This window comes from Sarcophilus harrisii, chromosome 3 (genome assembly GCF_902635505.1).
Source record: "Sarcophilus harrisii chromosome 3, mSarHar1.11, whole genome shotgun sequence".
In the NCBI taxonomy this organism is placed as follows: Eukaryota; Metazoa; Chordata; class Mammalia; order Dasyuromorphia; family Dasyuridae; genus Sarcophilus; species Sarcophilus harrisii.
Genome location: NC_045428.1, coordinates 123,014,846 through 123,041,808, shown reverse-complemented (window position 1 = coordinate 123,041,808; position 26,963 = coordinate 123,014,846).

Here is a 26,963-nt window from a genome sequence, read left to right as displayed (position 1 = left end):
TATGGAATCAGTTTTCAAGTTATTGTATTCAATTAACATTTATTAAAATCAAAAGGCATGTATTAAGCACTCTCAGAAAGGTAATATATAAAAGAAAGATGAATGTGTTAGGTTTGGGGAGTGGGAAAGGGAAGTATTCTGGGAGGAATAGATCAGTCAAAGAAAAGGATTATAGGCCTGGCATTTACTTCTAGTGCTAGAACTTTGTGAATTTTCAGGGTAAGAAGGTAATTGTAACACAAAGAAGAATTTGAAGGAAGTAAGCTGTGAGGAATTAAACACTATATGCTAGGCACTTATATTTGAAATCAATAAAGTAAAATTTTCAAAGCCTCAATAGCCAACAACTGTTTTTCAATGAGTTGATCATATTGTTAGTTAACATCTCCCCTTATTCTTTCAAAAAGTACACTTTGTTTGATTTTGAAAGATACTGTATAGATCTCTGAATTTAATAATATCTCTAGGCAAAGGAGATATTTTCTACAAATACAATATAATCATACAATGTCAAAGATGAAAGGAGTTTAGAAATCATTTTTTTAATCCCATCATTTTAGAGTTGAAAAAACTGTGGCTTATAAATGAGAAATAATTTGCCCAAGATCATATAACTTAACTAGTTGCAAAAGATAAACCCAGGATTGTTATTTTGGAGCTCTACATAAAACCAGCTATGTTTTATGTCATTGGTCAAAGTTATTTCATTCTAGGATTTCATAATTATTGTACAATTATAAAACCATAGAATCTTAGAAATGGAAGAACTCAACATTCCATTTCCTACCACAATGCCTTTGTACTGTCTTTGTCTATCCCTATGCCTAGAATTCTCTATTCTTTTCCTCAGCCCACTTTATACCTATTGCAAGAGACATTTTCTGGTTTCCTTAGATGCTAATAACTTTTAGTTATATCTTCTCTGTATAGCTCTTATATGAATTGGTTTGCTTTGTTATCTCCTTCATTAAAATATACTAAGAGTTCTTTCTCCCTCCTCCTCTGTGTGTGTGTGTGTGTGTGTGTATGTGTGTATGTGAAGCCTCTTTTGCATCCCCAGCTCTTAGCATAGTGCCTATCACTTTATAAGCACTTAATATTAATCCTTATTGGCTGACTGATCAAATGTGAGAAGTCATAGGGTCCAATACTGTCATTTTATGGAAGAAAAAAGACTATAGAGGTACAGAACAGCAGAGTTATCAAATATTTTGTATGTTATTAAGAGGCCAGACTCTAAAAGAAAAAAAAAACTTATTTTAAAATTATATTCATGTTTTCAAAGCCCTTTATTGGTAATGGGGGGAATTTGACATAATGTCAAAGGTCCTTATCTGTAAAACTTAATGGATGAAATTTAGCCTACTTAACAGTCTTTTGTCTGTTTTCACAGACAATAAATGTTCTTAATACATTAAAAAGTGCCTGATAATGTTACTTAACCTCCTTCTGTGAAGTAATTTCTTGTCTCTACATTTTAATAAGTAGTGGAGTCCCTTTAAAGTGAATGGATGATCATGTCATTAAATTTAAATTGAATGTTATGGGTGAGAATGATTTTCTCCAATTATTGTTCAGAACAGTGCTTCAAAAAAAGGTAATGTAAGTCCTTATGTTCTTAATGTGATAATGGTCCCACTTCAGAGTGATTTACAGATTATAGTCATGTTAAAAATTCCATACAAATACCGTACCATTTCAAAAGAGTTCTCAAGACATAACGAGATTAAGTAAAAGAAAAACAATTCACTGGAAAACAGTTTTGTTCTTTCAAAACACTAAGTTTCTTTGAAATTCAATGAAACTAAAGACACATATTGACCCTAAATGAAGAAAAGTTCTTAAAACATCTATCTGAAAAAGCTATCTGAAAGTGAGGAGAAAAGTACAGTTATAGATATATTTCTTCTCATAAGGGAAAAATTCTCACCCCAAAAAAGATTCAATGGTCAAGTCAGCAATCCTTGAAAAATTGTTGAGTAAGTCTCCAATTGCTTCTGCTGGATGCACTGAGGAGTAAAAGATTCTCAACCTGAAGAGACACCAAATCATTGGGTAGAACTCCAAGGGGGACAACAGAGCTGATCAAGAGTGACACTCCAGTCAAAGACCCCAAAACAAGACAGATCATGTAACCTACTTCTGCTTCTCAAAATTGGCCACAATTCTTCCCAGGCAACAGAGAGAGGAGTGTCTCACTGCCTGCATGTCAATTTGGGATAGTTGTTGCATAGCCAACTGGACATGCAGAATTTGTTGGACAGGACTAAACTTCCCTGTAACTGTACCCTAGAGTAATTAATTTTGGGGGAAGCAAAAGCAGTTCATTCAGAAAGAAGGATCTAGTAATATAAGTAGAGACAGAAGACCCCTATTTAAGTTTACTTTTTCTGACTCCCTCATATTAAAAGTCTAACCTTATCCTCCAAGCTCCTTATAATATCTCATTTTCAGTGATGCTTTCTATGGACGAAAACACATCAAAGTGAGAAAATCTACTTCTGTTTCCCACCCCTAAAAAGGGTATCTCAAAAAAACTTAGAGAGCTATCCATGACCCTTCAGCATTTTTGATGAAGGAAAGGAAGAGAAAGAAAGGGGGAGGGGGGAGGAGAGAGGGAAGGAGAAAAGAGTTTTTCAATTGTAAGTATATACTAGTACTGATTTCACAGGGTGCTTATGAGGACCTTGTGAAGTATTTTGTAAACCTCAAGCACCATAAGAATACCATTTATAATTTTATCATAATTATTCATCTATGGATATCTGAGTGCTATTAATTTAGATAGAAGAAAAAAAGAAAAGGTAGAAGTAAAAACAAGAACACAAGAAGAAAGGAGAAGAAGGAAATGGAGAAAGTAGTATGGGGGGGAAAGATTAAATTCACTCATAAACTGTTCTTTTGAATAAGCAGAGATAAAGGACTATTAATAATATCCTAAGAAATTACTATGTGGCATCAATATCCTGAATAACTTGCCCTTGCTGGATAAGTCTTGTATAAAGTCAGAAGAGTAAGTGATGTCTTAGTTTGCTGTTGAATATGCAACCAACAAAACTTTGCCTTTTTATAATAAATTATTTCCCGATTATATTACAAATCTTTTATTATTATTATTATTTCCCCCTTTAATAATTTTCACTGCATTTTAGCTTTTTAGTCTCCACTGAACCATCTATTGATAGATTGGTTCAGAAGGATAACCTCCAGTATGTTATCAGTTACAATTCATGTCATATAATGCAAGAAAAAGCCATGGAATAAAAGGAAGACTCAGATAATGGAGCTTACAATGTACACATGAACAGTCAAAATCTTTTCAAGTAGAGATTTGACAGTTTAACCCACTGTCAATAAAATGCAGTGAAATATTAGAATAACTATCATATTAAGACTAAATTCATGCAATAAATAAAGAAAATAGACTGCAATGTAACTAAAAATGATGGGAAAACAATAAATGCATGAGGATCATTAATGATGGAGCAATATGAGTCGAACATTTTCAGGAAATAAAATGTTCATCCATAATATATAAAATACTTTTTTTCCCTAGAAAAACATATTTGTCTCTATCACAAAATGACATTTTTCAAACTCTACATTTGATAATTGGTGCTTTTCCACATATTGTTGAAATTTCAGAGACTATTTCTTCTCTTATCTAGAGACTCAAAATCAAAATTATATTTTCCTGAGTTTTATAAATTTGCATTATTTTTATTATTCCCCCTTTAAATGGTAAAATGTGGCTCAATTAGTAATAACATAAAATAGTTAGAAAAAAGATGAGCCAGATTCTTGATTTTAAATATTTAGATTTTTAACAAATATATTCTCAAGAATTCTGTATGGTTTTATTGATTCTATTATGATCCAAGTTTTGGAAAGGAAGTGAAAACATTACCTTGGTGTCTGGAACCTTACCTATATAACAAATCTACTTATATCAGGTCTTGGGATTTCCTGGTGCCTCATTCCCACATAGCTTTAAGTGGAAGTTTTCAGTAGAATGACTCTAAAAGAGTCCTCATTGACCCTAATTCAAAGGCTTAATTCACAAGACTAAGTGGCTTCATCTGGTGGATCAAGGAAATGTACAGACATAGTTTAACAAGGTTTCAACTAAGTCTTTCATGATACCATGTGTGCAAGAAGAAGAGTTGCGGAATGGGTAAATTTGGTACCAAACAAATAGCCAGATTCAAAAGATAGTTTTTGATACACAATAGCAACTTGAAAAGAAATCTATGATGGAGTGCCACCAGGATCAGTATTTAACTTTATGATATTAAATATCTTTATTTAAATTCTATTCAAAGGTCTATATGGGTAGGCTTATCAGCTTTATAGATAATAAAGTTGGGAGGAGTACTTAATATGATGGCAGAGTTAGAATATTAAGGTGTCGAAATAAATTAAAATCATAAGTCAAATCCAATATAAAATTTAATAGAAATAAATATAGTTACACACATGGGTTCATAAAATCAATTTCACAAGGACAAGAGGGAGGCGGCATGGCTAGACAGCAATGTGGAAAAAAGACAGCATTTTTAGTAGGCTCCAAGTTTATTAACAGTCAATAGTGAGATATAAAACCTTAAAAAAGTTAATGAAATTTTGATTATATTGAGAAGTGTTAGGGGACAGAATTAATATGATGATAGTTTTTCTGCCCTCTCTCAGTCAGGATCAGACCATACCTGAAGTAATGTGTTTAGTTTGGGATGATATGTTTCTTTTTAATGGCATTGACAAACCAAATTGTGACCAGAAAAGAATAACTTTTCCATAGGAAGATCAGTTGAAGAAAACTGGGGAAGTTTTACTTAAAAAAGAGAAGCCTTGAGAAAATGATAGTTGTCTTTAAGTATATGAAGGTGTGTCAGATTGCAGTAGCATTTAACTTGTCCTATTTGGACCTGGGAGCAATAAATAGGTGGAAGGTACAGAGAAGCAGTTTTCAGCTTGCCATAAAGAGAAACTTCCTAATAATTATAGCTTATCCAAATGTGGAACAGGTGGCCTTGAAAGGTTGCATTTCTTTCTTTGCTGTTGTTGTTCAATCATTTTTCATTCACATCCAATTCTTTGTGACCTCATTTGGGATTTTTTTTTGGCAAAGAGTGGTTTACCATTTCCTTTTCTAACTCATTTTTCAGTTGAGAAAATCAAGGTAAACAGGGTTAAGTGGCTTGCCCAGCTAGTATTTAAGACCACATTTGAACTCTGATTTTCCTAACTCCAGACCTGACAATCCACTGTGCCACCTAACTTTCCTTTCCTTAGCCAGGAATATGTAAATGAAGACTAGATGACTATTTGTTCAAGGAAATTTTAGATAAGTTACAGATTGGACTAAATGGCACATGAGGTTCTCTTCAATTCTATGATTAGTTCTAGTATTTTTAGAATAGTGTATCTCATTTCATTGTCTTTCCTGTTCCTACCCTACAAATTGACTAGGACCTTCAAAATTGATCTAATTAATCCACGTCCCAAACCCATTCCTTAATGAAATGAGCTACTTTCCTCAGCTTATATCCCTGGTGGTAGTATCAGTTGTTTTTTGCCAAGCTGGATGCAATTTGGAACCTAAGACCTTACCACTCACAATGATTGTTAAAAGGTCATCGTATCACACCATCTAGAATAGCATAATGTCATACTTAGACAAAAAGAAGCTTTGTTCTAGCCTGGATTTGATTTCATTTTTCTAGGTGAGAGGTTCCTATAACCTCTTTCAATAACCATTTCCTGAGACAGCTAGCCCCTTCCTCCTCCCTGAATATTATGATTTAAGTGCTTAGCCAAGCTATTTCCCCTACCTAGAATGAAGAAACACTTATGGTGATCAAAACCCAGCTGGGCAACTGCACCTTTCACAGGAGTCAAAGTCTGTACTATTACTAACATCCTGACTGTAATTTGTGACAATAAGTAAAGAAGTGGAGACTATCAATCAGACTGTCAGTTCCTGTTTCAACCTGAACATACTCAGGAAATGTACTGAAAAGCCAGCTCTTTCCATGCTCTGATTCAAGAAGCCTTTTCCCCCTGATTTGCAGCCCACAGAGGAAGAGCACTTACCAAGGGCTGGTAATGCTCTTTATTTAATTCAGTATAAGTTCATAAAATAAATTGCCCAGATAATTGGATGTGTCCTCAGTCTACATTCACCCTGACTATATTTTTTTCCAAAAGATGCAAACCAGATTTACAGCTTAAAAGTGCAGCAATAAATGAGCATTGCTAGTAATATGTGTGTGCCAAGTCTTCTGTCAAAGTGATATAAAAAATAGAGCTGACCACTCTGAGTAATCAAATCTGTCAGATCAGCTCACTGCTCCCCCTACACTGATGGGATATTCAGAGCCTGCACAAGCAACATAGACTTTTTCTACTCCAACAAATGTAACTTATAAAGCCAGTCTAAGAATAGAATTTATAAAAGATTCCCTAAAGACCAGAACAAGTATCCCAAATCTTGAAAACAATTTTTTCTCTTATAACTTTCTTTCTCTCCCCCTATGGTTCCTCTTTTCTTTAATGAATGTGCAGCCCACTCACACCTGGTAACAACTGTCTCTAGGCTAAATTCCCATTTTTTTCCATGTGACTTTTTCCACCCCCGCTTAGGACAGAGTTGCCAATTCTGTTCAGGACTGGACTGTCTAGTCAAGATTTGTCTGGAGTCTGCTCCAGAAGGCAAATCAGAGGTCGTTCCTCTGGACACTTCAGAATGGAAGTATGGCCCCCAGGAACATTAGAGGACTCGGTGTCTTGGAGATGGAACAGAAGTGAATGGCAAAATAAATTTCTCATTATATTCCCCTGATGGGATATGTCTGATGGGGAGACAAAAGAAAAGCTAATTATATTTCATTGAGAAGGAAATAGAAAACATAAAATTGCCCGTAAAATTTGGCTGACAGACCTTACTGAGTTTACTCTTTTAAAGCTAAATGCAAAAGACAACATGTATTGGAGATAATGAACTCAAAGAATGAACTCCCTCTCCCAACTGAGACAAGTGGTACCAATCATATTTGGTTATATGGCGCTATATAATGTGATGTTGCAACCAATGGATTTGCATTTTGAAAGATCTGGGTTCAAATGTTGCTTCAGAAACTTAGTAGTTGTGAGCCACCATGCAAATTACTTAGCCTCCCTCAGTTTTTTTTTAATAACTTTTTATTGACATAACCCATGCCAGGGTAATTTTTTACAACATTATCCCTTGCACTCACTTCTGTTCCGATTTTTCCCCTCCCTCCCTCCACCCTTTCCTCCAGATGGCAAGCAGTCCTATACATGTTAAATAGGTTACAGCAGATCTTGGATACAATATATGTGTGCAGAACTGAACAGTTCTCTTGTTGCTCAGGGAGAATTGGATTTAGAAGGTATAAATAACCTGGGAAGAAGAACAAAAATGCAAGCAATTTACATTCATTTCCCAGTGTTTTTTCTTTGGGTGTAGCTGCTTCTGTCCATCCTTGATCAATTGAAACTAAGTTAGATCTTCTCTTTGTTGAAGAAATCCACTTCCATCAGAATACATCTTCATACAGTATCGTTGAGGTATATAATGATCTCCTGGTTCTGCTCATTTCGCTCAGCATCACTTCATGTAAGTCTTGCCAATCCTCTCTGTATTTGTCCTGCTGGTCATTTCTTACATAACAATAATATTCCATAAAATTCATATACCACAATTTACTCAACCATTCTCCAATTGATGGGCATCCATTCATTTCCCAGCTTCTAGCCACTACAAACAGGGCTGCCACAAACATTTTGGCATATACAGGTCCCTTTCCCTTTTTTAGTATCTCTTTGTCTCCCTCAGTTTTGAGATGCATAGTATCATAGTTGCAGCGCTAGGAACACCTGAGTTCAAATAATGTGTTCCCTCAAGAGGAAGGGGATCAATGAACTTCTCTCACTCTCATTTTCTTTATCAATAAAACAAGGAGGTCCAAGGTCCCTTTCAACTTTAAATTTGTGGTCCTAAAATAAATAAATGTTATTTCAAGGGAGTAACTTGTATACTTTCTGAAAAATATGTCATTGGTTAAAACTTTTTTTATTCAATTTTATGCTTTTACTTTTCACTGAGAAAATAGGTTTATCTTGGGCATGTGTAAAATTGAGTAAGGTGAAAAATCAGTATCCATTCATCCTTTCAGCATTTGGAATTCATGAGCCTGTCGATTCAAGATGATTTTAGACTTTGGCCAAATTTAGCAAATTATTAAAAGAAGCTTCAGGTTGCATTTGTGAGTCAAGACACAATCTTGAAACAAAAAATGTTGCTTGGCAAAGCTTTTCAAATGGACTGATATAGACTATAAATGTTATTAGGAACAATGATAATAGCAGCTAAATTAACATAGCACTTTAAGATTTGCAAAGCACTTGACATACATTATCTCATTTGAACCACATACCAACCCTGTGAGGTAAGTGCTAATATGATCCCTATTTTACATATGAGGAAATTGAAACTTTAAAAGGTTAAGTGATTTCCCCAGCTAATATGCAGCTACACCATGCTGCCTACTTGCATATGTTCTCTCATTTCATTTACTGAAAGCCACAGTTCACAGAATCACTAGTGAACATAAATTATACTTTTATAAATTATTACTTTTGCATTGGGTCAGTGATTCTATTCTACATGTTCTTGGAACATGTTTTGAGATTTTGCATCTTAGCAGGAATCATAGAAATATATATGTATATATACAGAGATTGATTATTTTCTTTGGCATCTAATATAGCTTATACAATTAGGCACTTCATATGTGCTTTCTGATGTTAAGAATGGTGGTTTAAATTTGGAATGACAATCTAGCAAAGAGAACAATGAGTTAGAAGAAAATGAACTGGAGTTATATTTTTCAGTTCCTCCACTTACTGTGCAACTTTGGAAAATCACACATTCTCCCCCTTCCCACTTCACTGTTCCTTGGCTTTGCATTCTGTGCTATAGGGATAATAGTATCCTCCCCCTGAGCTTGAAAGTGCCTTAAAATTGCATAAGGTTCTTGGGGGGAAAGAAAGAAAAAAAGAAAAGAAAGGAGAGAGAGAGAGAGAGAGAGAGAGAGAGAGAGAGAGAGAGAGAAAGAAAGAAAGAAAGAAAGAGAAAGAAAGAAAGAAAGAAAGAAAGAAAGAAAGAAAGAAAGAAAAGAAAGAAAGAAAGAAAGAAAGAAAGAAAGAAAGAAAGAAAGAAGGAAGGAAGGAAGGAAGGAAGGAAGGAAGGAAGGAAAGAAGGAAGGAAGGAAGGAAGAAAAAAAAAGAAAGAAGAGAGGTAGGGAAGGGAGGGTAGAAAGGAAAGAAAGGAGGGAGGAAGAAAGGAAGGAAGGGAGGGAGGAAAGAAAAGAGGGAGGGAAGGAGAAAGAGAGGGAGGGAGAAAAGGAGGGAAGGAAAAAAAGAAAGAAGAAAGAGAGAAAGAAACTGACTAAAATCACATTACTCTCTGAAACATTAATTAAGGGAACAACATTTGAAAAAGTCATCTTTACTTTGATTTAGGGGAATGTGACCCCATGACTTCCTTCAATCAAACTCCCCATTCCCTTGAATGGTGGAGGTAAGCCCATAGGATAACTCAATTACTGTCTTCAATTTCCTTTTCCAAGTTTGGCTCTTCTGCAAAAAAAAATTTCACTGCCTTAGCCTGCATTGACTGTTTTATAGCAACTTTTTCAATGGATCTCAGAATATCTCAGGAGTATAGCAACTATTCTTTAATTCTAGTTTACCTTTGTTTCCCTAAAGGTACTCACTTTTCATCTTTATTCAATCAGGAACCCAGCGTGCTGCCATAATGACATCACCAGCTCCAGGTTTTGGCCATCTTTTCCCTTGTCCACCCCTTTAATTTTACATTTACTTCTCCCTTACAACCCTTGGAAATTTAATCAAACTCTCTTGTTAAAAATGAGGCACCACACCTACATTTAGGGAGTTCATTCTCTCATTTGTCTTTATTTTTTGTCATTTTCTTCAGGCATCCCATTATAGAATTATTTTCTCTTGCCAAATAACCCTCCTCCCCCATCACTAGTGAACTATTGTTGTTAACCTGAATTCACCCTAGAACTCTAAATGTCACGCTTGTGGGTGGGTGGCAAGCCTGAGCTCTTCCCTTCTTCCTCTGTATCTGCCTCCTCTACACTCACAAAATTGATGAGGGGGATGAAATCATGTTGAAAAGAATGCATTCAGATGTATCTATGCAGCTGTGATGAGGAGCTGTCTTGGCACTCAGAGTTCTATCAAAGTTTTACTGATTAATAAGAATAAGCACAATGTGATTCTTCTGAGAAAGTTGTAACCCCTTTAGGAGCATTAAACATTGCAGAGACCACCCAAAAAATATATAGAATGTTGGCTACTAATAAATTGGATGGTTCAATTTTACTTTACATTAGGAAAGTATCTTGTCATATAACTTGCTTTTTTCCCCTCAATACATCATTGTCACTCAAAGTTGTGGCTATAATCCTAAATCACCTTGTGACTCAGTTTACCATGATTCTAAAAATCATCCCTTCCTTTCTTTTCCTCAATGACACTGACTATTAGTTTCTAGTTTCTCCTACCTCTTTTCCATAAACTGGGTACCATATATCACAATTCACCCTACAAGAGAGATCACACTAAGTGTTCTTCATGAGGAAATGTAAACTCCTTGATGATTGAATTGTTTCTTTCTTCTTCCCTCCTTCCTTCCCTTTCCTCCCTTTTTCCTTCCTCTCTTTCTTTCTTTTTTCTCTCTTTATATTCCCACTAAAAGTATTTATATAGCATTTTCTAGGTGACAGGCACTGTGCTAAATGCACCTTGCAGAATGCCTAACACAAACTAAGCACTTGATAAATTGATTGATTGCTAACTGAAAAGAATATACAATTCTTTTCTGAGATGTTTTTCAAGATTAAATATCACATGGCAAAATAAAACCATTGAAGCTGACAAATTAAAGTGCCAAAATTGCCAAACTCATTTGAATTCCTGTTAGGTCTTCTTCCTTCTCTCTATCTCAAGGCAATGGAGTTGGTTTGGCAAAATTGAAAAATTTTCCACCTTTCCACTCATTATTTCAATCCTTATCTCTTGTTACAGAATCCCTTGGTCTTAAAAGCTGTAACTTATTCTCCAACCTGGGGAGTCTTTTTCCCAAGTCAATGGATGACCCATGAATGTATGGGTTTGTGTAGAATCCTATATTAATTGCTGACTTCTCAAAAAGAAAAATCTCTTCCCTCTCAGAATAAGTCTCTCCTGGAACTTCAGGTTCTCTATTCTACCTTGATACAACAATCTCATCTTTTTCCTTGGAGATCTTGAAGCTCTGGTCTTTTAGAAGTCTTTTGTCTTCTGAACCTAACTTGTCCTCTCTAGTTTTGACTTGAAAAGATCTTTCTGATCAGAAGATTCTAAAGTGACTCTTTTTGTGTACTGGATGAATAATGACAATAATAACAATAAAAATTTACATGAATATATCATTTTAACATTTATAAAATGCTTTCCTGACAACTCTCAATGAGATCAGTAATTCAAGAATTAACAAGTAATCTCAGATAAGCGAAAACCAGAGATCAATAAGGTTAACTGACTTTCTCACAGTCCTGTAGATAGTAAAAAAAAAAAAAAAAAAAAAAAAACCTCAGGTTTTCTGTCTTTAAATTCTTGGCTTTTTTCACTTTAAGCCCTTCAATCACATATTCAGGACCCTCCACAATCTGGTTCTAATCTACCTTTCTAGATTTATCTATACTTTTCTTACTATTCCCCCTTACACTTGTAACCTATCTTTCCAGACTTATTTCATGTTATTCCCCTTTATACAATCTATATTCCAGACAAACTAAGCCAATAACTATCCCCGTTTTTTCACCTAGGGCTGAAAAAAATTTCTTTCTAATATCCAGTTGCTAAAATCTTTCCTGCCCTTCAAAGTCCAATTTAAGTGCTACTTCTCACAGTTTGGAGCAATTCATTCATCATGAATCTCTTATTCACTTCTTCACACTCTTTCCATTTACAAGCCCTCACTGAGACCTAGTTTACCCCAGGTGACATCGTATCCATGAGATTCTACTGACTATAAATTTATTCATATGCCTTCATATACTCTGACACACTGGTCCTGGAGAGATAGGAAGAACACTCTTTACTACCCATTTACACTTTCAGATTTTCTCTTTACAGCTACCACTATTCCTAAATTTTACTCAATTAAAATTTCCCACCTTTTTAAGATTATTCTCATTGATCATTTCCCCTTCTTTCTCAAGGATTTCACAGAGTGGATCAGCTGTGATCCACTAATTCCTATCTTTATACTGAGGACTTCAACAACCATGTTGATACCTCCTTAAAAGCCCTTATCTCCTAATTCCTCAGTTTCTTTATATTTCTTGAACTTCTTCTTTACTTTATTTCAGCCACACAAAGAAATGATCATATCTTGGATTATTATACACAAATATTATATACACAAATTTTAATACACAAAAATTTGCTACACAGATATTAAATACACAAAAATTAAACAAATAATTAATTAGATCTGGTCCTTAAAGTACTTAAGACCTTAAGACCAGAATTTAAGAATACCCTAACAAGTGAATTTTCCCAGTGCCATTGTCCTTACCATAAGTTCTTGTCATTCCATTTCTCTCTCTGTTTTATCCTTCCTAAAGCTACTCTTTTTCATCATCATGTTCTCCAATTTCTGCATTCCTCAGTAAATTCTCAGGTCATTACTCCTTTTCTGACTTCACTTTCTTCCTTTGCCAATTTCATCACTATAGGTGATTAAACTGTATATTGTTATCTACTTTGTACTCCCCTCCCTGTTCCTCCCATCTTATTGCCACTCATATCTTGACACACTCCAGTCCTGGATTACTCCCTACTGGATGGAATTGGAGGAAGTCACACAGCTATTCTGAAAAAAGGTAAACTATAAATTAAAAATTTTATCCAACTTCAACAGCACTTTGAATTGTTTCCTTATCTCACTCATCCCCACTGAAGTTGTTCCAAACCTTATCTTCCCTCCTCAAGCCTCTGAAACATCTTCCTCATGCAATTCTCTTAACTGAGTTCCTTACCTCTTACTTTCTTAGGAAATTGAACCTATGAATGTGCTCTTTTTCCTCTTCTTTTCATCTCCAAACCCTTTGATATCATTCATCCCACCCACCCCCCACTTTCTCTCTCTGAGTCTCTCTTTCTATGTCTCTGTCTCTCTGTCTGTCACTCTGTCTCTGTCTCCGTCTCTGTGTGTGTGTGTGTGTGTGTCTCTCTCTCTCTCTCTCTCTGTCTTTCTCTCCCCACCTCTGCTCTCCCCCAGTATCTGTTAGTGAGGTAGCTATTCTTGCCTACCCTGCTATCTTGTCCAATTTTCTCCAGATTAGCTCTTCAATAAATCCTTCTTTTTCTAATTTTTAACCTCTTTCCATGTTCTGTTTATTTTATGACAACCTTCAAACATATGTAAGTGAATATTTAGCTCCTCTTTCTAGCTTTTGAATCCTTTCATAAAATAATCCCATCCTATTTTTTTAGCCTCAGTGAACATTTTTATCCTCCCTTCTTCTTTAATCCAGCCAGACTGAACTTTTCTCAGTTCCTTAAATTGGCATTATATTTATCATCTCCACACCTTTGAACTGCCTCTCCTTCATGTCTGGAATGCCTCCTCATCTTTGTTTTGTAGAATTACATTTTTCCCTTCACTAAATCTTTCCTGATGGTGCTAATTAATAATTTCCTTCTCTATCTTGTGATTATTTACTTTATGTTCATTTGTATTATCTTTATATTTTGAATATATTTATACTATTTGGCTATCTCCTCTAATAGAATGCAAACTCCTCAAGAGTAGGGATTGCTTTTATTCTTTGCTTGGAATAGTGACTGGACCATAAAGTTTGGTCAGACATCAAAGACATTAAGCATCTCAGGTCATTGCCAGTCATCCTGACTTCTGTCTTGTCACTAGACATAAGTGAATGGAAGATAAAGCAAGGCTGAGAGCTTCGTGTAACTGTCTCACTTAAATCCAATTTATCCATGAGTCAAGACATCACTCCATGATGTCATCAGTTCTCTTAAAAAATGAAGGATAAATAACAGTCTGGAACATATTAAGAACTTAGTAATGTGCGTTGATGGCTTGTTTCTTTGATGATTTTGCCTGTTCTATGTACTTGTCCCATTCTAATTTGCCTTCTAGCTATTTGTATGGGTGGCTATTGCCTCCATTAGACTATAAGTTTTTTCTAAATAAGAGACTATCATTTTTTTGTTTTCTACCTCTAGCATTTTACAAGGTGCCTTGCACATAATATGCGTTTTAATACATTTATTTGAAGTTAAATTAATTTGAAAGAATTCTTTTAACTACTTAAATGACTGGTACCCTTCTTTTAAGAAGTTGATTTCTCTACCCTATGGCCATAAACTAAGAGTTTGATTCCCTCCTTCTGGAGAGTTTGTGCACCTCTCCACTTTCACCAGGACATCTTCTTTCCCCCTTCCCAGAACCCCTTCTCGTCTTCTGTACCAAGCTCCTTCATCTGCTAGTAGATCAAACAAAGTAAAAACCCCTTCCAGGTTACATCCTGCACCTCTCCCTAGCCCTTATAACAAACAGGTTGCTCTTTCTGAGGCCTCCCTATTCCCATTTCATTTGTACACTGGGGATAACACATGCACCTCATGGCTAATAAACAATTTACAACTTCTCTTGCCATTTTCTTGCCATCCCCCCTCTTCTGAGCCTTGGGGAAATTGGGAATGGGAAGGTAGGGAGGTGTGAAATGTCCTCGAAACTCTAGGGATCAAGGCAAGGAAAAAATACTCAGAACAAAAAGTACTTAATATTAACAACATCCCTTGCCCCTCTGCCCCATCCCCCCAAAAAAGAAAATCAGGGTAGGGTTGTATTACTACACATATATATTAAAATTTCAGAAATATTATAGAGCTTACATTAATTAGTTTGTCATATAGAAATTCAAATTCTACACACTGTTGTTCAATCGCTTTTAGTTATGTCTGACTGTGACCCCCATTTAGGGTTTTCTTGGAAAAGACACTGGAGTAGTTTGACATTTTCTTCTTCAAATTGTTTTAAAGATGAGGAAACTGAGGAAAACAGGATTAAGTGATTTGCCCAGGATCACATAGCAAAAAATGCCTGAGTGTGTATTTGAATTCAGGTTTTCCTTCCAGACTCTAAGCCTGGCAATTTTTCCACTGTGCCATCCACATGTATGTATATTATTACATAAACATCCACACACACACACATCCACACACACACAAACACACATCATGTGTGTGCATGCAGTCTTAAAAACCAGGAAATCCTGGGTTCAAGTTTTGTCTTTGACAAATACTGGCTAAATGATCCTCAGTAAATCACTCAAGCTCTTCATGCACTATGAAAATCTCTCTAAGACTAGAAGTCACCAGCTTAAGTATTTATTGGATTTCCCCTAAAATAAGAGGTTTTATCTTTCTTTTCTTGCTCTTTCCCTCCCTTTCTTCTCTCACTCATTAGATTGATATTAATAGCTATCATCATCATCTTCATCAAAGCTAACATTTATACCATGTCTGCTATGGCCCAGTTCTATGCTAAGTTTACAAACCAATGTATGTCTGTATTTGTAAAACATTCTTCACCAAATTCCTAGTTCAGTGCTTTATTGTGGGATGAAGATGACCCTAAATTCTAGAAGACTATCCCAAATTGGTTTTTAACAAGTTGGAAAGATTAAAAATACCTGTGTACAGTGCATGAAAATGGGGGTGAGATGCACATAACTGTGTACACACGTGTGTATGTACATAATATATATATATATATATATATATATATATATGTGCTTACAACAACAAAAATCATATTTTTCTCTCCAAAGAATACAGAGACAAAGCATTAAGAATTGAGCCATAATCATTAAAATTTTGGTTTTTATTATCCTGGGGCACATTATCCTTTTGTGTTTTCCTCCTGAATACTGCTATTTTCTGTTACCCATTATTCAGTTTCATTATTAATTAGCATCTCTGACAAAAGGCAGTTGAGGAAGTAAAGAGCTAAATACTGCTACTAGGGCTTTGTATTACCTCTATACTGGGTTTGATTTGTCATTCTTTGTCCTTGGCTTCATCCATTGCTCCTGATAGCCCAAACCTAAATAAACTTTGATTAATCAAAATAGCCTTTAAAAGTTCAATAAGAGTGCATGTCATCCCAATTCTTAAATGTAAATGAAGTGGGTTTCTAGGGCCTCCTATAGCTGAAATGAATTTCCTTTCCAGGAAGAAAAGCAGAGGTATATAAATAGTTACTTAAGAGCCATGAGAAACCAATTTGCAAAGTGGATACAGTGGAATGGGAGGTATTCACTGTCAGAAGCACAACAAGCTGACAGGGCTATGAAAAGGAAGGCTATGGAAAATAATAAAGGAAATTATAGTATCTGAAAACAGAATCGATGCTAATGATTTTCCCCCAAGATAACATTTCTGTTGCCAAAAAAAAATCAAAAATAAACTAAGATGACTGATTTTTATAACTCAGTTGTTGCCAGTGCTCTAAAGGGGAAAGTTTAAAGGTCTAGACCACATGGATCATTTAGACTGCATTTTATTAAGAGAAAAAACTATTGGAAGTTGTTAGACTCCATTTATTGAATTCAATTCAACAAGCATTTATTCAATAGCTATTATATTCCAGGCAAGATGTAGTATATATAGTAGCTAAGTGGTTCATTGCATGAAATCCTGGACCTGAAGTCAGGAAAATCTGAATTTAAATCTGGTCTCAAATGCTTTCCAATTGTATGATCCTGAGCATGTCACTTAATTAGTGTTTTTCAATAGTATCTACCTCCCAAAGTTTTTGTGAAGATAAAACTTTTGCATTATTTATAGTCTTTTGCAAATTTCAAGGCACTATGCAGAAGCCAGATATTGTTGTTATTAGAAAATTGGGATAGGATTCATGAAACCTAAGGCACATGTTGACTGTTTGACTCCATCTCAATGCCCTAGGCAACCTTTTAAAACTATTAGTTACATCAAAAATTGCAGATCTTCATTGAGAGGGAATATTTTAGAGCAATGAACTGATCAAAAAGGGGGAAAATGTGCCAAATATTATAGAGACATAAAGCAAACATTCTCTACCCTCAAAGCTCTTAAATTGTTCTAAAAGAAAACAACATGTACATAGATCAGATAATAATAGCATTGATATTATATTTGATTATATCAATGCTATTGTTATAACAGTATTATTGTTATAAATTAGAAGAAAGAAAAGAGAGAGAGAGGAAGGAAGGAAGGAAGGAAGGAAGGAAGGAAGGAAGGAAGGAAGGAAGGAAGGAAGGAAGGAAAAGAAAGAAAGAAAGAAAGAAAAAAAGAAAGAAAGAAAGAGAGAAAAGAAAGAAAAAAAGAAAGAAAGAAAGAGAGAAAAGAAAAGAAAAGAAAGAATGAGCTTATCTTAACAGGGTCATCTTGTTTTGTGGAGCTGAAACCAGGCGGAGCAGCAGATGCAAAATGGAATACCAGGTGAGTATGTATGCAAAAGGACCAGAGAATTCAAAATTAATAAGATTTATGCCCTCTTTTCAGATATGACCATTTCATATCTTTATCTCCAGAATATTTGGTGTAAAATTTCCTCCAAACTCCCAGGCTAATAGGGCAGCTAGGTGGCTCAATAAGTAGAATTCTGGGCCTGGAGTCAGGAAGATCTGAATTAATATTCAGCCTCAGATAGTTACTAGCTGTGTGACCCTGAGCAAATCACTTAATTCTGACAGAAATGTCAAATCACTCTAATATCTTTGCCAAGGAAACTCCCAATTGGATCCTAAATAGTTGGACACAGCTTAAATGATTGGACACAGCAACAAGGATGTAACCATCTATGCTCATGGAGAAGCTTCTACATCTTCATACCCTTACTGACCTGCAATAACCCAGCACACAGAATCATAGCTAAAGTAAGACAATGGGGGCTTTGATTCATTGAAAGGATGCTGGCAGAACTTACACCCCTTTGTATGTAGAAACAACTGAGTTTATAGCCTGGCAAACAAGAATAATTCGATAAAATAGTGTATGACCAGGTGGCTAGCTCTACCACCCCCTTACCTATATTCCAATCCACCCTTTTTTCCATCCTTCTTCATAGGGCACCTTTTTTCAGCCATCTGGTTCCTATTTACCTTTATATCCTTTCCTCACCCTCCTACTCTTCACATATTTTATATCTCAGCCAAACCTGATCACTAACCATCCCTCAGACTTCTTCCACACTTGCCCACCTCCACATTTAACTCATGTTTTTCCCTATAATGGAAATTCTTTAAAGCTCAATCCAAATGCCATTCTTCCATGTCTTTCTTGATCTTCTAGAACCATTGACCTTTCCTTCAGCTGAAGGTATAGAACATTGTATGTCTCTTACATACTTATAATTATACTTATATTCATTTGTTAGTTTAATCAGTCTTAATTTCAGAATTTTTGCATATAAATGCTGTATTTTGGTGTCTCTTTATCTCCCCCACATTGAACACATTGAACAAATAGGAATTTGATAATTCACTATGAAATGAATGAATGAGTTAATTAATTAATGATTCAATAGACTTGGAAAAACAAACCTGGCATAACAGAGAGCTGAGAAGGAATAGATGTAGAAGATAAGACAAAAAAATATGCCAGAATCTGGTAGCAGACTGAATATATTAAGTACAGGAAGTTTTTGCTTGAAATATTATTGATATAGGAACATGATTCACTATAATGTAGAAACCAAATATAAGGATAAGATTTTAGAAGCTAAATTAATGAGATGAGCTACTATGTTTAAACTGTGTCTAGTTTATGTTAGTAATGGAATAAATTATAAAATAAAAGAATGTTAAGACTAGCAGGAACTTCATAATTCAAATCATTTGTTTAATTTGCATACAACAACAAAACTCATAGTTTTCTCTCCAAAAGAATACAGAGACAAAGCATTAAGAATTGAGCCCTCATGAGGGCATGTTACTTAAGTAACATGAGGAAACTGAGGTAAAGATAGCTTGGGTGATTTGCCCCAAATTAACTTACTAACAGAGGTAGTAACTTAATCTGTGTCATGGATCCCTTTCAGAATAATTTGTTTTTATCATTTTTTTTTAATTTTGTTTCAAATTCTTTCTCTACCCCTACTATCCCTCCTGCACCTACTGTGAAGGCAAGAAATGTAACATCACTTATTAGATGTAAAATCAGAATAATGTTGTAAAATGCATAAAATACATAGAATTAAAAAGGAAACCAATTGAAATGAAATTCAGTTATCAGAACTTTTTGAAAATCACAAATCCCAGTTTAAGAGCTCTTGTTTGGGTGCAATATTCTTTCTATTATACCAATAAATCAACTATTATAAAGTGCCTATTTTCAAAGAACTGTGATGGGTGACATAAGAGAAACTGATCCAATAATTATATTCATCAGTGGAGTATAATGGAAAGAGCACAAATCTTATAATAAGAAAAATAGGGCAGGGGGAAAAAATGGGGTTTGACATTTCCTTAGTTATATGACCTTGGATGAGTCATTAATCCTCAAGACTGTAGTTGGCATTGATAGAAATTATGTAAGAACAAAATCATGTATTAAAAGTCAAAACTAAATAAAAATATTATGAATATATATGTTTGCCTTTTGTCTTCCCCTTTCCCAAATTATACTTCAACTGCAGTATTGTATGAAACTTCATCAAGCAAAAAGGTCTATTTCCTAAGTTGTTATAATTTAGTACAGAAAAATTATTTTGATTGTTTTCTCCAGACTGACACCTGTAAGTAGCCAACTGAAGGGCAAGGAGATAAATGTTCATAACACATTTTCAATACCAGAGTCACCTAGTCAGAAAACTGCTTCCCAGACACCAGGTGGGGAACAATGGGACTTGAATTCACTCTTTCACATCCCTGTGGCCTCTCAAATAGAAGGAGAATGTAATTTAACTTATTCTATGATGAGAGGTATTGTACTCAGAAAATGAAATTACAAAAGGAGATATTAAAACCAGGGAAATAAAATTACTTAATCTTATTTTCTAAATGGTCATGGTTGTGACTAATGGATGAAAGAAAAAGAACATGGAAGATGTTTTGGTTCTTTCAGGATATGGTTTGGTAGAAAAAAGTAATAACTTATTAAATAGCACCATAGTGGTACACAGAGTAGAATGACCCATAGTAATTCTGAGTGTGTGATATCATTGAGTCACCATAAACAACCCAGAGCTCACCAGAATTTAGCTCTCCTCATAAGACTACTAGGAATGCCACACACTGAATCAAAAGCACCAAAAGAATTATTATAAAAAGGAAGTTTTGGCCTTCTTAATTGAAATGCCAAAAATCTAAGGATGTATTCTAAACCTTTTAAACAACCCATTATTGATCTCCTATAATTCCTCCTATAAAACCTCTTTTCAATTTCATCCAGTTCTTAAGAGATTTGAAATTCATAATGAATGATATAAGTCAAAGATATCAAAGAAAAGGGGCCCAAAACACTCCCTGAACCAGATTAAATGTAATTTAATAAATACTTGACAAAATAAATAAAAATACAATAAGGCATAGGTAATATATTGAAACTAACTAATTTTGTAGCACAGTGCCTGGCACATCATTATAAACACTTAATAGGTTGAATTGCTGATTAAATGTCTATTTTGAATGTCATTAATGGGTTATATGCCTCCTCTATATTAATGTTCTCTCAGGGAACTGTTTTCTTTTTTTGTTTTTGTATCATCATGCCTAGCATAATTCCTGACACTTAGGAGAAATTTAAGACATGCTCGATGAACTTTATTGAATAGGGCTCTAGAGATCTATTTGATTTTGCACCCGAAGAAAGTGCTAGACAACACATGTTGTGAAATCAAAGATGGCATAGCCTCAATTTGGCAGAAAGAATTCAGTCCAAAATCCAAATTTGTCTGACTCATCATAGATAATCCGTATCTATAGAGTATTTGCAAGAGAACCTTAAGATAAGTATTTCTTTCCAGCCCTCAGAAGTTTCTGTCAGAAGCTAAGTCCCATTTTTATGAATTGAACCTTTTGGCAGAAGTGACAGTAAAGGCACTTCAAATAATTGCTATTTTTATTCTATTATTATTATTATTTTAATATAGATATTATTTATTCATTTATATTTTATTAAATATTATTTAATATAGATAATAGATATTATTATCTATTATTATCATTATAGTATACAATGATATATTGCATATATTGCTAGTATTTAGCACAGTTCCCGGCACATAGTAAACACATAGTTATAAGCATGTAATAAATACTTGCTAAATTGTTAAGTGTTCATTTTGAATGGCATAAATTTTAAGTGCCTTCTCTATATTAACTGTTTTACCCCAACACCTTCATGAGTTCAAATCTGGCCTCAGGTACTTACTAGCTGTGTGATCCTGGACAAGTCATTTCACCCCATTTGCCCCCATTCTTCATCTGTAAAATCAACTGGAGAAGAAAATGGCAAACTTTACTCCAGGAACTTTGCCAATAAAAACTCTAGATGGGGTCACACAGAGTCGGACATGACTGAACAACAACTCCCTGTTAGTTGAAAGCCTAAATGTTAAATTTCACTCTAGGGGCGGAAAGGAAGAGGCAGGGCAGGATGCCCTAAATTAAGCTTAAATATTTTTCTAACATTATATAACTGCTTCTCTCATCACCGAACCATTAGCCTGGGTCTGAACTACAGAATGTATTACCTTAAAAATGATTATCAAAACTGAATAATACTCTGCTATCAGATATTCAGGTAAAGGATATATGTCTAAGTAAAACCCATCTTGAAACCAGAGCTATTTTGGAAGTAAAACAAAAAACTGGTTTTGGTAATCTTCCTTGTTAATTGACATTGAGAAAATATGGCTAGGTTGCTGTGTCACCCTGTACAGGCATTTTTAATTGATATGCCCTCTGTCTTTCATTAATGTATCCTGTTTCTCCCATTTATCTGTAAAAGAAGCAAATGTTCTTTCACCTCTAAAACTGGAATACCTCTTCCGGATAGAATCGAATGGATACTAACCCCTTCTAAAGAAAAAGGAAATTGCTTTTCTGGCTGTGAGCCATCCTGAAGCAGTGAGCATGTCTTAACATAAAGGTAAAGCTTCCTAATGAATGGCTGACTTTTGAAAGAAAAAGAGACAATTCCTACAGTCAATCAGAGGAAACTACTGCTCCTTAGACTATAATAGTAAAAATCAAAGAAATCAAGGCACAGCTTTCCATTTGTAGCTGTCATCCATCCCATGAGTTAGGGAGTCATTTGCCACCAGTCAACATTATGAACTAGGTGACTCAGAAAGTGTTCCAAGCTTACTTGAGATTATTTTCTTTTGTTGATCAGTACACTAAGAAGAAACCTCTTTAGTTTAAGCTCTCTTTCTTCAAACAATTCATCATGCACCATATCACAGAAAAATAACACCAAATATATAAAAATGTTAAAAACTCTTTATAGTATATATGTTTTGAAATTCATTCACTGTAGTCACTCATCTTTCTATCCTTCTGATAATGATGTTAAGAAGTGCAAATGTTTATATATTTTGTTATACTTGCTCAATAATTCATTTCTCCTTATATATCTTAGCTGAGGCAAGGTAGAATAAATTAAAACATAAGTAATAACTACTCTGTCATTGGATTTCAAAAAGTGAAAATGAAGAAAAAATTGTTAGCATGAAAGATGCTTTGCTTGAAAACTTGAGGACAATGCAAGATGCAGGAAATGGTAAGTATTAGTAGGATCATACATTTAACACCTTAAATATCATCTGGCCAAAACCCTTCATTTGACAGATAAGATAATTAAGGTACAGAGAAATCCGTGTCTTGCCCAAGGTCACATAGGCAGTGAATAGAATTGAGTTTTAAATTGAAGTCATCTAACTTCAATACAGTGTTTTTTTCTATAGCACCACACTAACCTCTATCACTTTGAATAGAATGTAAAGTGAAAGATGGAGGGCAATATGAAATTAAGATTAGAACCAAACTGTGGAGTTAATTATTTATCTCTGTCTCTCTCTTTCTCTCTTTCCCTCCCTCCCTCCCTCTCTCTTTCTCTTTCTTTATTTCTTTCTCTGTCTCTGTCTTTCTGTCTGTTTCTCTCTCTCTCTCTGTATCTTTCTCTCTCTCTTTCTCTTCACTCTCTCCCCCTCTCTTCCTCTATATGTATGTATATAGTCCTTTTGAATGTAGATATCTTAGATGTTGAAAGGGGAATAAAAATATTATTATTCTAAAGAAAACTAATAAAATAGCTTGAGAAAAAAACAGCCTCTCATATACAATGTTGAAGAGAGATAGAGACCTTTCTGAGGACCTGAAGAATTGCCCTTCAAATAAATGTATAGAGAAAATATATTTAAAGGTAGAATGACTGAGGTAGTAACGATTGTAGGGAATTGTGGTCCATTAGCTCTTTTGCACGTGCCTATTTTCTGAGTTTTAAAGTTTTCAGGGAGAATCAATCGAAAATATCAAAGTCTAAAAAGAAGGTATTCTTCATACACAGTGTTATCCCACTATGAACAATTGGGTCAACATTTAAATGGGATTATTTCCATTAAGGGGCTCCCCCATCAAATCCCGGCATTTGATAATAATAATAATCAGAATAATGTTGTTTACAAATAGGAAAACGAAGAGACACAGCTAGTAAGTGTCTGTACTCAAGTTTTCCTGACTTAAGGCCCAGGTTCTCTCCCATGTACCACCTAACTACCTTTAAATTTATTCCTCTTCCATTTGCAGTCTATTTTGAACATCCTTCATGACAAATATCTTGAAAAATGGTCCTTTAATGTCTCAAAATTGTGTAGCCTCCAGCATAGACTCCTCCTATGTAAATTTGTGCTGAAAAAGTTGTCATTTCTTTAGTTCTGTTTCTATGCTTTTATATATCAGTGTACCAGAGACCAACTCATAGTTAAACTGTGGTGATTTCCATTGAGATGGAAGTAGAATAGCAATTTTGGAATTTATTTGGGAGGTAAATAGAAAAAAGAAGAGAATGAGGATGCCAAGGTTTCAAGCTTAGTAGAAATTAGAAAGAAAAAAGATGAGATATTTCTTTTTGTAGACCGTGAGTTTAAGGTTATCACAAGATATTTGGTAGCAATATCTATTGCTGTGAGACCTTGAATCTCAGGGAAGAAAATAAGGTATAGGTAGTTAGGTATGTAGGTAGGTGATAGATAGATAGATAGATGATAAATAGACATAGAGATAGAGTTATATGTATATAGATAAATGTGAGCACAGATAAATATGGGCATAAAATAATAATTGAATCAATGGAAATAATTTTCTCCAGTTAAACAATGAAATATTTTAGCTAATGAATTTTAACAAATTATGTAAAAACTCAGACTATATACACATATGTGTGAGCATTAGGTTTACATATTCATGTTTTTTAAAATGTTTCACATAAGACAAAAGTAAAATGTATTTTTTAAAAACATGAATATGTAAAACAACTAAATATGATTTCTTAACCATTTGTGGTTAAGTCAAAATATAGAGAAGTACAGAGGAGACTTGGAATGTTAGTATTATTAAAGTCATCACCAACTTTTTTTTTTCCTGGAGTTATTTTTCATTTCCCATGAACAGTGGGAAGTTGTGTTGACAGTGAAGTCTCTGTAATAAATGCACGTTGACTGATTGGGAGGAAATAGGTGAGATGCTGACAGTAAGTCCTTGAATGGAATTGGGAATGAGAACAATTCTCATATAATGGAGGAAGGGGAGGCCTGGCAGGAAGGGAGAATGTGACAGTAACAACAGCCTTCTTTGCTAAGAATTCAAATCTAATTTTAGGTCACCTAAAAGTCATGGAAATAAGCACTAACTCAATCACTATGAGCTATTAAAAAAAACCCTTGGGGATTTGAACCACTGAAAACAGCCCTAACCAGCCTAGCCTGTGACAAAATGTAGGTTGGTTGTTTGTCTTTAATGATTATTGTACTCCATTTTCTGATCTTTTTAACTTCTTTTAAGTGTCTCTTCCAGATAATATTTCCTACTATTCTCTGAATCAGCATCTACTTTTGATCTCTCTCTCTCCCTCTCTTATTTCTATAGTTACTGTTGCTTCCTCTCCTTTTCACACTCATGTCCTTTCACCAAAATAAGTAAATACATAAATAAAGTGTCACAGAAAGATCCCTGAACTTGAGGTCAGAGAACCTGAATTATGGTCATAGTTTCACTCCTTTTACTATTTTTATCTCCTTGAGCCAGACCTTTAACTTCTCTGGGACTCAGTTTCCTGGATTATAAAATAAAGGTTGGATTAGGTGATTTCTAAAAATCTTTCCTTTCTAGCTTTGAATCTTAAAATCCTAATAATATTGTTCCTGCTTTCTTGTATCTCCCAATTTTTTTTCTCTCCATCCTTTAAACTAGTTGTTCCATTTGTTTATTCAGCTAAAAAGAATAATTAGATTCTGGCTCTGTTTATGAGAGGGAAGGGGAATAAGCATTTGTACTGCATCTACCATGTACCAAGCAATATGCTAAGCATTTTTTACAAATATTTTTTTTCTTTCAATCCTATAATATAAAGTGTTTCCACTCTGCCTAACAAAATATCTTGTGTAGAGTTAGGTGCATAGGTCCGGATGGGGAGAGAAAAAGTCCTTCTCAAAGTGCCTCTTGAAATAACAAAATGCCAATGGAAGTATTTTAGGAAAGCTATTTAGTTGGGGGGTGGGGGAAGAGGACGGCCTCTAATTCATACAACTTTATAGCCGGAAAAGACCTTAGTTTCTGGTCAATCTTTGTCTTACAGATGAAGGAACTAAGTCCCAGACATGAAATAAATTACTCAAAGTCACAAAACTAATTCACAGAACTGGGATGATATCAAATTAGACCAGCTGAGTTCCAGGCATGACCTCTTCAACTCCATTGCCTTTTTCTACCACTGCCACTGTCCTAATTTAATCATATCAATCACTGCCATGTAAGGTCTGCCTTGGCCCTAACTCAAGGAGGAAGTCAGAGTTGAAGGAAATTCCAGTAAGTGATACTTCCCTGGCATTCATGGCACAGCCATTGCCTGCCATTCATTAAAGCCTATTTATAGGCTTAAAATAGCCAAATTGAGACTCTTGAGAGTTCACATGCTCCCACAAATCTAAAAAGGGCTGGGTCACAGCTCCTCAGGGAGACAGCATAGAGACCGGATAGAAGTAAGAGAAAAATGAATTAGTGTGGTTATTGCTTAAGATGCTTCCTAAATTTTGATTCATTCCTAAGTATTGTCATTGGGAAAAATTTGAGCATAGTTTGTACCCAGGGTTTATTAATTTTATCAACAACTGCAGTGCTTTCTCCTCATGTTTTAAACTTGTAATTGAAACTGATCTCATCCATTTTTTTTTCAGCTTAGGCTATAATTTGTGGAAATATTTGGAAAAGGTTCTTTATCCATCTCAGTTTTAAATAAGTTTTAAACAAGATACATTCCTACTGATCCAACTGATTTCACTTTGGCTTAAATTTAGAGAAAAGAGACCTGCCTTTGGAGGCCTGAGCTCCTTTTTTGGGCAATAGTTTATGTTCCGCTTGTCCAAGAATCTGAATACAGCCTTTTCCTGTTTGTCTCAACAACCAAATCAAATGGACCACAAAATTGCTATTATTTGTAAATTACAGAAGAGTCTGTTGGAGGGAAAGTCTTGTCTGCAGCTTTAGATAAACTTCAAATAAGTGTGCTAGGATAGCAAAACATTGGTCATGAACTTATGAACTTAGAAGTCTTACATCTCT